The sequence below is a fragment of the Ictidomys tridecemlineatus genome, chromosome 4 (assembly GCF_052094955.1).
Source record: "Ictidomys tridecemlineatus isolate mIctTri1 chromosome 4, mIctTri1.hap1, whole genome shotgun sequence".
In the NCBI taxonomy this organism is placed as follows: Eukaryota; Metazoa; Chordata; class Mammalia; order Rodentia; family Sciuridae; genus Ictidomys; species Ictidomys tridecemlineatus.
In genome coordinates, this window is record NC_135480.1 from 15,969,106 (window position 1) to 15,976,493 (window position 7,388).

At 32.7% G+C, this 7,388-nt stretch overlaps 1 pseudogene; it reads right to left on the minus strand.

Annotated features, from left to right (window-relative positions):
* Positions 1-3,876: 3,876 nt before the first annotated feature.
* On the minus strand, positions 3,877-4,817 carry LOC101960502 (olfactory receptor 8K3-like; annotated as a pseudogene).
* Positions 4,818-7,388: the final 2,571 nt, after the last annotated feature.

Consider the following 7,388-nt stretch of genomic DNA (forward strand, 5'->3'; position numbering starts at 1 on the left):
TTTTGAATTTTATTTTTGTAGGTCTGTGAAGAATTTCTTCAGTATTTTGATGGGGATTGCATTGAATCTGTATAGTGTTTGTGGTAGTGAGACATTTGGGACAACGTTGTTTCTGCCTATCCAAGAATATGGGAGGTCTTTCCATCTTCTAAGGTCTACCTCAATGTCTTTCTTGAGTATTCTGTAGTTTTCATTTTAGAAGTCATCCATTACTTTAATGGATTTATTCTAAAGGTTTTTTATTTTCACCCTTTAAGATTATTATGAATGGGATATTTTTTCTGATTTCTTTCTCAGCATTTTCATTATTGCAGCACAAGAGAACATTGATGTATTTATGTTGATCTTGTATCATTTTACTTTTCTGAATTTGTTTACCAAATCTGGAAGTCTTCTGGTGCACCAAAAGGTCTTCTTTACAGAGGGTCATATCATCAATTAACAGAGAACTTTGATTTTTAATTTTTGGCTTTCAATTTACCTCCACATAGCCTTTATAATGTTGAAGTAAGGTCCTTGTATCCCGACGTTCTCCAGCATTTTTAATATGATGGATTTTATCAAATTATTTTGATGGAATCCTAATCTTGAGATGATAGTATTGAGAAATATGAAGACTTCATGACAAAACTGATCAGAATAGAGAGAGAAGATTATATTATACTACTTAATAGAACCATCCAAGTATATAATGACCGCAAATGTGTATGGCCCAAACATTGTTGTACCTACATATATATAACAATCCCTACTCAATATAATAAAATCTAAATAGATACTGAAATAGTAATTAATACTGGGTTCATTTGACATATTCTTACATGCATAGACTATTTATTCCATTTAAATTCCACATATAAAAGTGGAATATATACATACATATACATATACATGTATGACTATATCACAATAAATTTCACTCATACATATATATATATAGTGCAATTCTTTGTGATATGTTCATACATGCATTTTTTTAACATTTGTGAAACTATCAACTATAATTACATTAAATAATTTTAATCCTCTTCTTAGGAAAGTAAATTACAAGTGTGCTTAGCTGTTGAAGTTGTCAACCAGCATATTGGGTTTTTTTTCATATTCCTTTAGCTCCATGGGCTTCATTTTTATATTTTCATTTTATATATACAGGTTTCCTTGTGCTTTTTTTTACAGTGTTTAATCTGCTGTGAATATACCAATATATACTATTTTTTCTTGTGCATTTGACATTTATACCTAGCAGTTCAATTTCTACTGTTAATATCCAGTTCAATTAATACTGTTAATAGTGTCTCTATTTAATGATTTTGGAAGTTAAAAATATCATAAAGATTTAGTTTTGTTTATTTATTTTTATATGGTGCTGAGATTTGAACCCAGTGCCTCACATGTACTAGACAATCACTCTGCCACTGACCCACAACCCCAGCAGGTAAATGGATGGAGTTAGAGAAGGTAATACTAAGTGAAGTTAGCCAACCCCCCGAAACAAATGCCAATGTTTTCTCTGATATAAGGAGGCTGATTCATAGTAGGATAGAGAGCGGGAGCATGGGAGGAAGAGATGAACTCTAAATAGGGCAGAGGGGTTGGAGGGGAAGCGAGGGGGCATGGGGTTAGAAATGCTGGTGGATGTGATGGACATTATTATCCAAAGTACATGAATTGGTGTGCATATACATTGTATATAACCAGAGATATGAAAAATTGTGCTCTATATGTGTAATAAAAATTATAATGCATTCTGTTGTCACATATAAATTTAAAAAATTAATTTTAAAAATTTGATGTTTGACAGTAGTATTGTGTTTCAGTTCTTGGTCATGTGTGTGTGTGTGTGTGTGTGTATGTGTATGTGTGTGTGTTAGTGAGATCTTACTGCAAGGTAGCCAAATTCTATTTTGAGCAGCAACCCAAGCTGCCTTGGTCAATTCTAATTGATTATTCTGCTCAGCATGCTTTATATTTTCCAGATTCTTAATATGCTTGAAATAATTAAATATGTCCCATACATTGGTTTATTACACCGAATAATTCTGAATTTTATAAGCATTATTTAGCTTTTTTGGGATATAATACTTTGGAAACAAGTTAATAATTAGAGATATTGTTTTTATCATTTCTTGGATGAGTCTAGCAGAGACTCACCAGGAGGAAATCTTTTTGAGTGCTATTGCCATTCACATGTGTTTTGTCAGGCAACTGTCGAATAATTGAGGATGATTATCCCAAAATTGGGATGCCCTTTCATCTCCTTTCCCTCTCTCTTATGCTTGATTTTTTTTTCTCTACAAACTCTAGCTGGCTGGTTCTGATCAGGCTCTCAGCTTTGTATCTCCCCTCAGTATTTTTCTAGGCATCCCTTATACATTCTTAAGTCAAGAAGGTGGGGAAATCACTGGAATCACTTCATTTGTTTTTCATCATTTAGAGAACATGCCTTTTATGACCCTGTGTCAGGTTTTAAAAATATATGTATCATATATGTTGTACATTGGTTTCATTTTTTATTATTTATCTTTTTTAATGGGAGATTAACCCAGTCTCCATTTCTCCATATTGATTGGAAGCAGAAAAAAATATTCTACATATATTAAGGTGTGCTGTGAAAATATACTTTTCAATCTTTAAAAAAATATTCTTTGGTAATACTCTCACATCCACATCAATGGGAACAAATGTTATTCTTTTTTTTTTTTTTGAATGTCAAGATTTTCATCCCTTTTTACTCCTGTTCCAACCCTGGCCTAAGACTGTGTCCACTTCTGAAACTGTTATAGTTAAATCCCAACAGGATTTTCTATTTTCAAAACTCAGCATTCTATGCCTATTATTTAACAGAAGTCAGAGCTATCCATTAACTAAAGGAAGATACCACCACTCTTTAGCTGAGTTTCTACAATGTTTATTTTATTCATTAGAATAAAAGACAAATTTTGCAATAGCTTAGGTGGTATCCCTTGGTCAGTTCTGCATCATATATCAGTCATTTTTTTCCATTTCATAATGATATTTTAAATTCCGGATACTTTTTGCAAGAATGAAGGCATCATTTCAGTGTTTATGAATTTTTGCCTTAATAGTACTCTTACCCTACCTTAGAATAGACCTCCATTTGCTATCTGTACAACCCACTCACTCAACTCTTCATTTATAAGTCAACTGCTCAAAGGGATCTCTAACTTAAAAATTTAAGTGCCATCCTAGCTACTTCTCAATTCTATTTTCATTTTGTTCAGTACCATCTCAAAATTGTATCAGTCACTTCCCATTAAATTTTCTCTAAGCTTCATCAAGAGAGTAAGCGATGTATGCTTACTGAACACATGAATCTTTGTGTATAATATCCATCAGGTGATTTTTGTGTGTGACAAGCACTACAGATAAAATGTTGAAGGTTTGTTGTAGATCAACTTACCAATAATGAACAAAGAAAGACTTTGGCTTTAAAATAATATTTACCCAAAGAGAGGAGGATTTAGTCTACCTTGAGAATTTATGGGAATGATAAGTTATATTTGAAATTAAATACAAACTAATATCTGAAGTATAAGCCAGGATTAATAATTTACTAGAGACAACTTTTGGTTTGAAAATTATTTTTAAAAAATTAGTTGTATTTGGACACAATACCTCTATTTTATTTATTTTTATGTGGTGCTGTGGATCGAACTCAGTGCTAGGCAAGGGCTCTACCCACGAACCCCTGACCCTGGTTTGAAAATTATCAATTTTTTTTTAATTTTTTTTTCTGGGCAACTGTACCTTGATTCTTGCCCATCCTATAGATGCATCATTACAAGGTTATTGCAATGCAAGATACAGTCTATCCTGGCTATTACATAGCCATACATATTATATAATTTATTGTTACTATATACTAAAGTAGTAAGTTTGAAAGAAAACATGTACCAACATTTTCCAGGTTCTCTGTAGGGCATTTTTTACTTCTTTGTTCCTGAAACTGTAAATCATAGGATTTAGCATGGGTGTCATCAGTATGTAAAATACAGAAGCCATTTTACCAGTGTCAAAGGAATGGTAGGTCTTAGGCTGCATTCACATAAGAACAGAGTCCCATTGAACACCACTATCACTGTCAGGGGAGACCCACATGTGGAGAAGGTCTTGTACCTGCCTTCTGCAGAGTTCTTCCTGAGGATGGTGACAAGGATTAGAATGCAGGAGACAAGGACTATCAGCAGAGATGAAACAAATTTGAAAGATGAGAACATTAGAAGGATCAGCCTAATTCCATGTGCGTCTGAGCACAGCAAAGATATCAAAGGCAGACTATCACAGTAAAAATGCCTGATGACATTATGTCCACAAAATGGAGAAACAAAAATTTTTAATCATGGTCAGCAAAGATAAAAGGACACTGGAGAGCTAAGGTTTTCCCACTAGCTTGTGACATGATGACTGTGTAGAGCAAGAGGTCATAGATGGCTACATAGTGGTCATAGACTATAACTATTGTGTTACTGTTGAACACACTGAAGAAGGTGAGCTGGGCAGCACAGCAAGAGTAGGAGATTGTAGATTGCTTTTCAAAAACATTTACTAACATTTTGGGTCCCACAGCTATTGAATAACCAAGATCTATGAAAGACAAGTGTATGAGGAAAAAGTACATAGTTGTGTGCAAGTGTGCATCCATATTGGTGAGGATAATCGAGCCCAAGTTACCAACCAACCACTGAGATCATGTACACAAGGAGGAAAAGCACAAATAATGGAGCCTGCAATTCAAAGAGGTCTGTGATTCCCATTAGGATGAATTCTTTCAGCGTTGTTAGATTGTGTTTGTCCATCTAGCCACTCAGGAAACCTATACTGAGAGTAAATATAAAAATAATCATTGATTTTTATTATATTTTCTGATGAATACATGTACTTTATGTATTTCCATATGATAGTTGTGTTGTATGTTTGTGTATATGTTATGCACGGGTATTCTACACATGTGTATGTATACAAACACACACATAAACACACAAATATACACTCACAAACCATAAGATCATTCCATGTTGCCCACTTAAGGATTTTTATGAAATCTTGCATGTTGAAAAAAACGACAAAGCAAACGTTAACTGAGAACATTGCCATACAGAGAAAACAATTGTTCACCACTCTCTAAAATACCAGAATGTTGTTCATTGTTAGTATGATATAAAATAAGATCAAAAATAACTGACAAAGTATCATGGAATTCACTAAATAATTTTATTATGAGGGGGGACATTTTGTTTAGAAAATGATATTCATACGGTGCCCACCTACTATCTCACCTATTATTTATTTTGGATTTTTTATTGATACATATTTGAACATATTCTTGGAGTTTAATAAGATATTTTGAGATACATATAAAAAGTGTAGTGATGAATTCATGATGATTAGCATTTTCATCTCTTCAGATATTTATCCCTTCCATGTGTGGGAACCTTCAGACTCTTGTAGTTATTTTGAAATACATAATAAGTTGTTGTGTACTATAGTTACCCTACTGTGCTACAGAACACCAGAACCAGTTCCCCCTGTCTGACTGTATTATAGTATTCATTTTGTCATCTCTCACTGTGCTCCCTTACCTCTATCCTTCCTAGTTTATAGTGACCACCGTTCTCTACTTATTTGAGATCCACAAAGCAAAAGTTATATTTGTCTTTCTGTGTCCATTGGAACTTAATTTCATGTATGATGTGAGTGTGTGTTTGTGTGTGTGTGTGTGACTGATTTGTTAGAAAACCACCACCATATCTTTAAGGAGACCTATCCCAAGCATGTTATCTGAGGATTAATTTAGCATCACTAATAATGGAGAACCCAATTGTATAAAGTGTGAATTTCACTGCATCTTGTGAAGTAATTTTAGCAAATATGTTTATCCTGAATATCATGAGCACTTTAGATATGATTTCCAATTTATGGGCAACACAAGGTATATAAACATGAAAAATGTAACTGGAATCAATTTGAGAAAATATTCAGAAGATAAATAAAACCCATGTTTCTAAAATGCTTCTATATCATTAAAAACAAAACAAAAGCAAACAAACAGAAAACAAGTGGAAACAGCTTTCCTCATCCTCTGAAGCCTTCCCCACCCTGATATTGAACAATGACTAACAGATCCATCATAAAACAGAAGAACTACTAATGCATATCTCTTATTAAAGTCATTGAAAAGTTCTCAGTTGGATAAGAGAAAATCAAACTCAATAACACAAGGTTTTGGTACTGAACTGTAAACTTTAAAATGGTTAAAATGTTGAAATCAATGTTAGGTACATTTTACTAAACTTTATAATACACTTTTAAATAGAGATGAATAGTTACATTTACTTTCATGCTATCAAATTTGATAGCATTTGTTATCATCAGTTAATCATATATTCATATCTATTTTCCGTGTATATTGGATTTCAGCATTTAAAAATCATTGAGTAATACTTATTATGATTATTGTTACTATTCAAATGTCTTTGAATAATTTAAATAAAATTTTTATTTTTCCTCATTAATTTGATTATCTCATCTAATAAAATGAGACTAATGCCATTGTGAAATTGCAAAAGTCTGGCATCCTTTGAGTGATTTCTCTAGGAAAACAAAAACAAAAGCATATATGTATACACACACATATTTTAATAGTCAATTTGTATTTTTTTTAATTATACATGACAGTAGAATCCATTTTGACACAATTATAGAAACAAGGAATATATCATGTTCTAATTCAGTGAGAAATTTATGAAAGTGAACAGCCAGCTATTGTTATGTCACATCAATTAAGGCTTATGAAACAATGGCTTTCTGATGTCCATTTCCGTTCATTGTAGTCACATTCTTGGTCTATAGAGGAACTCTAAATTAATGTTTAAGTGACAGTGCCTTTAGATACATACTTTTGTGGCTAAGAAAAGCAGCATACAGAATTAGGCAATGTAGAGAGTTAAAGAGGTCCACTCATTCCCGAGCCTTGTTGGCCTCTTGCATACTACCAAATATGGGAGTCAATACAAAAATAATTGACAATAAGTGTAATGCAAAATGAGAGATGAAAATGTGAATTTATAAATATTCATGTGGTCACCAAAAAAAAAAAAACTGGGCAAATGTTTTTATAAGAAGCTTCTAAGTTAATAATGGAAAAGACACTTTGGTATTAAGAAAAATACATTTTCCTGCTTTGTAATTTTGAAAGGACTGATCCATTAGACAGACATTTCTTCATCAGGATCAATTTTATGTTATTTCAAAAATCAGATGTTACGGTGTGATGGAGGTTCTGTGCAGAAACAGGTCCTCTAGTGTTTTGCTTTGGCTTTACCAACTACTAAAAATGACACCCTTTTAGTGGTGTTGGTAATTCTTTG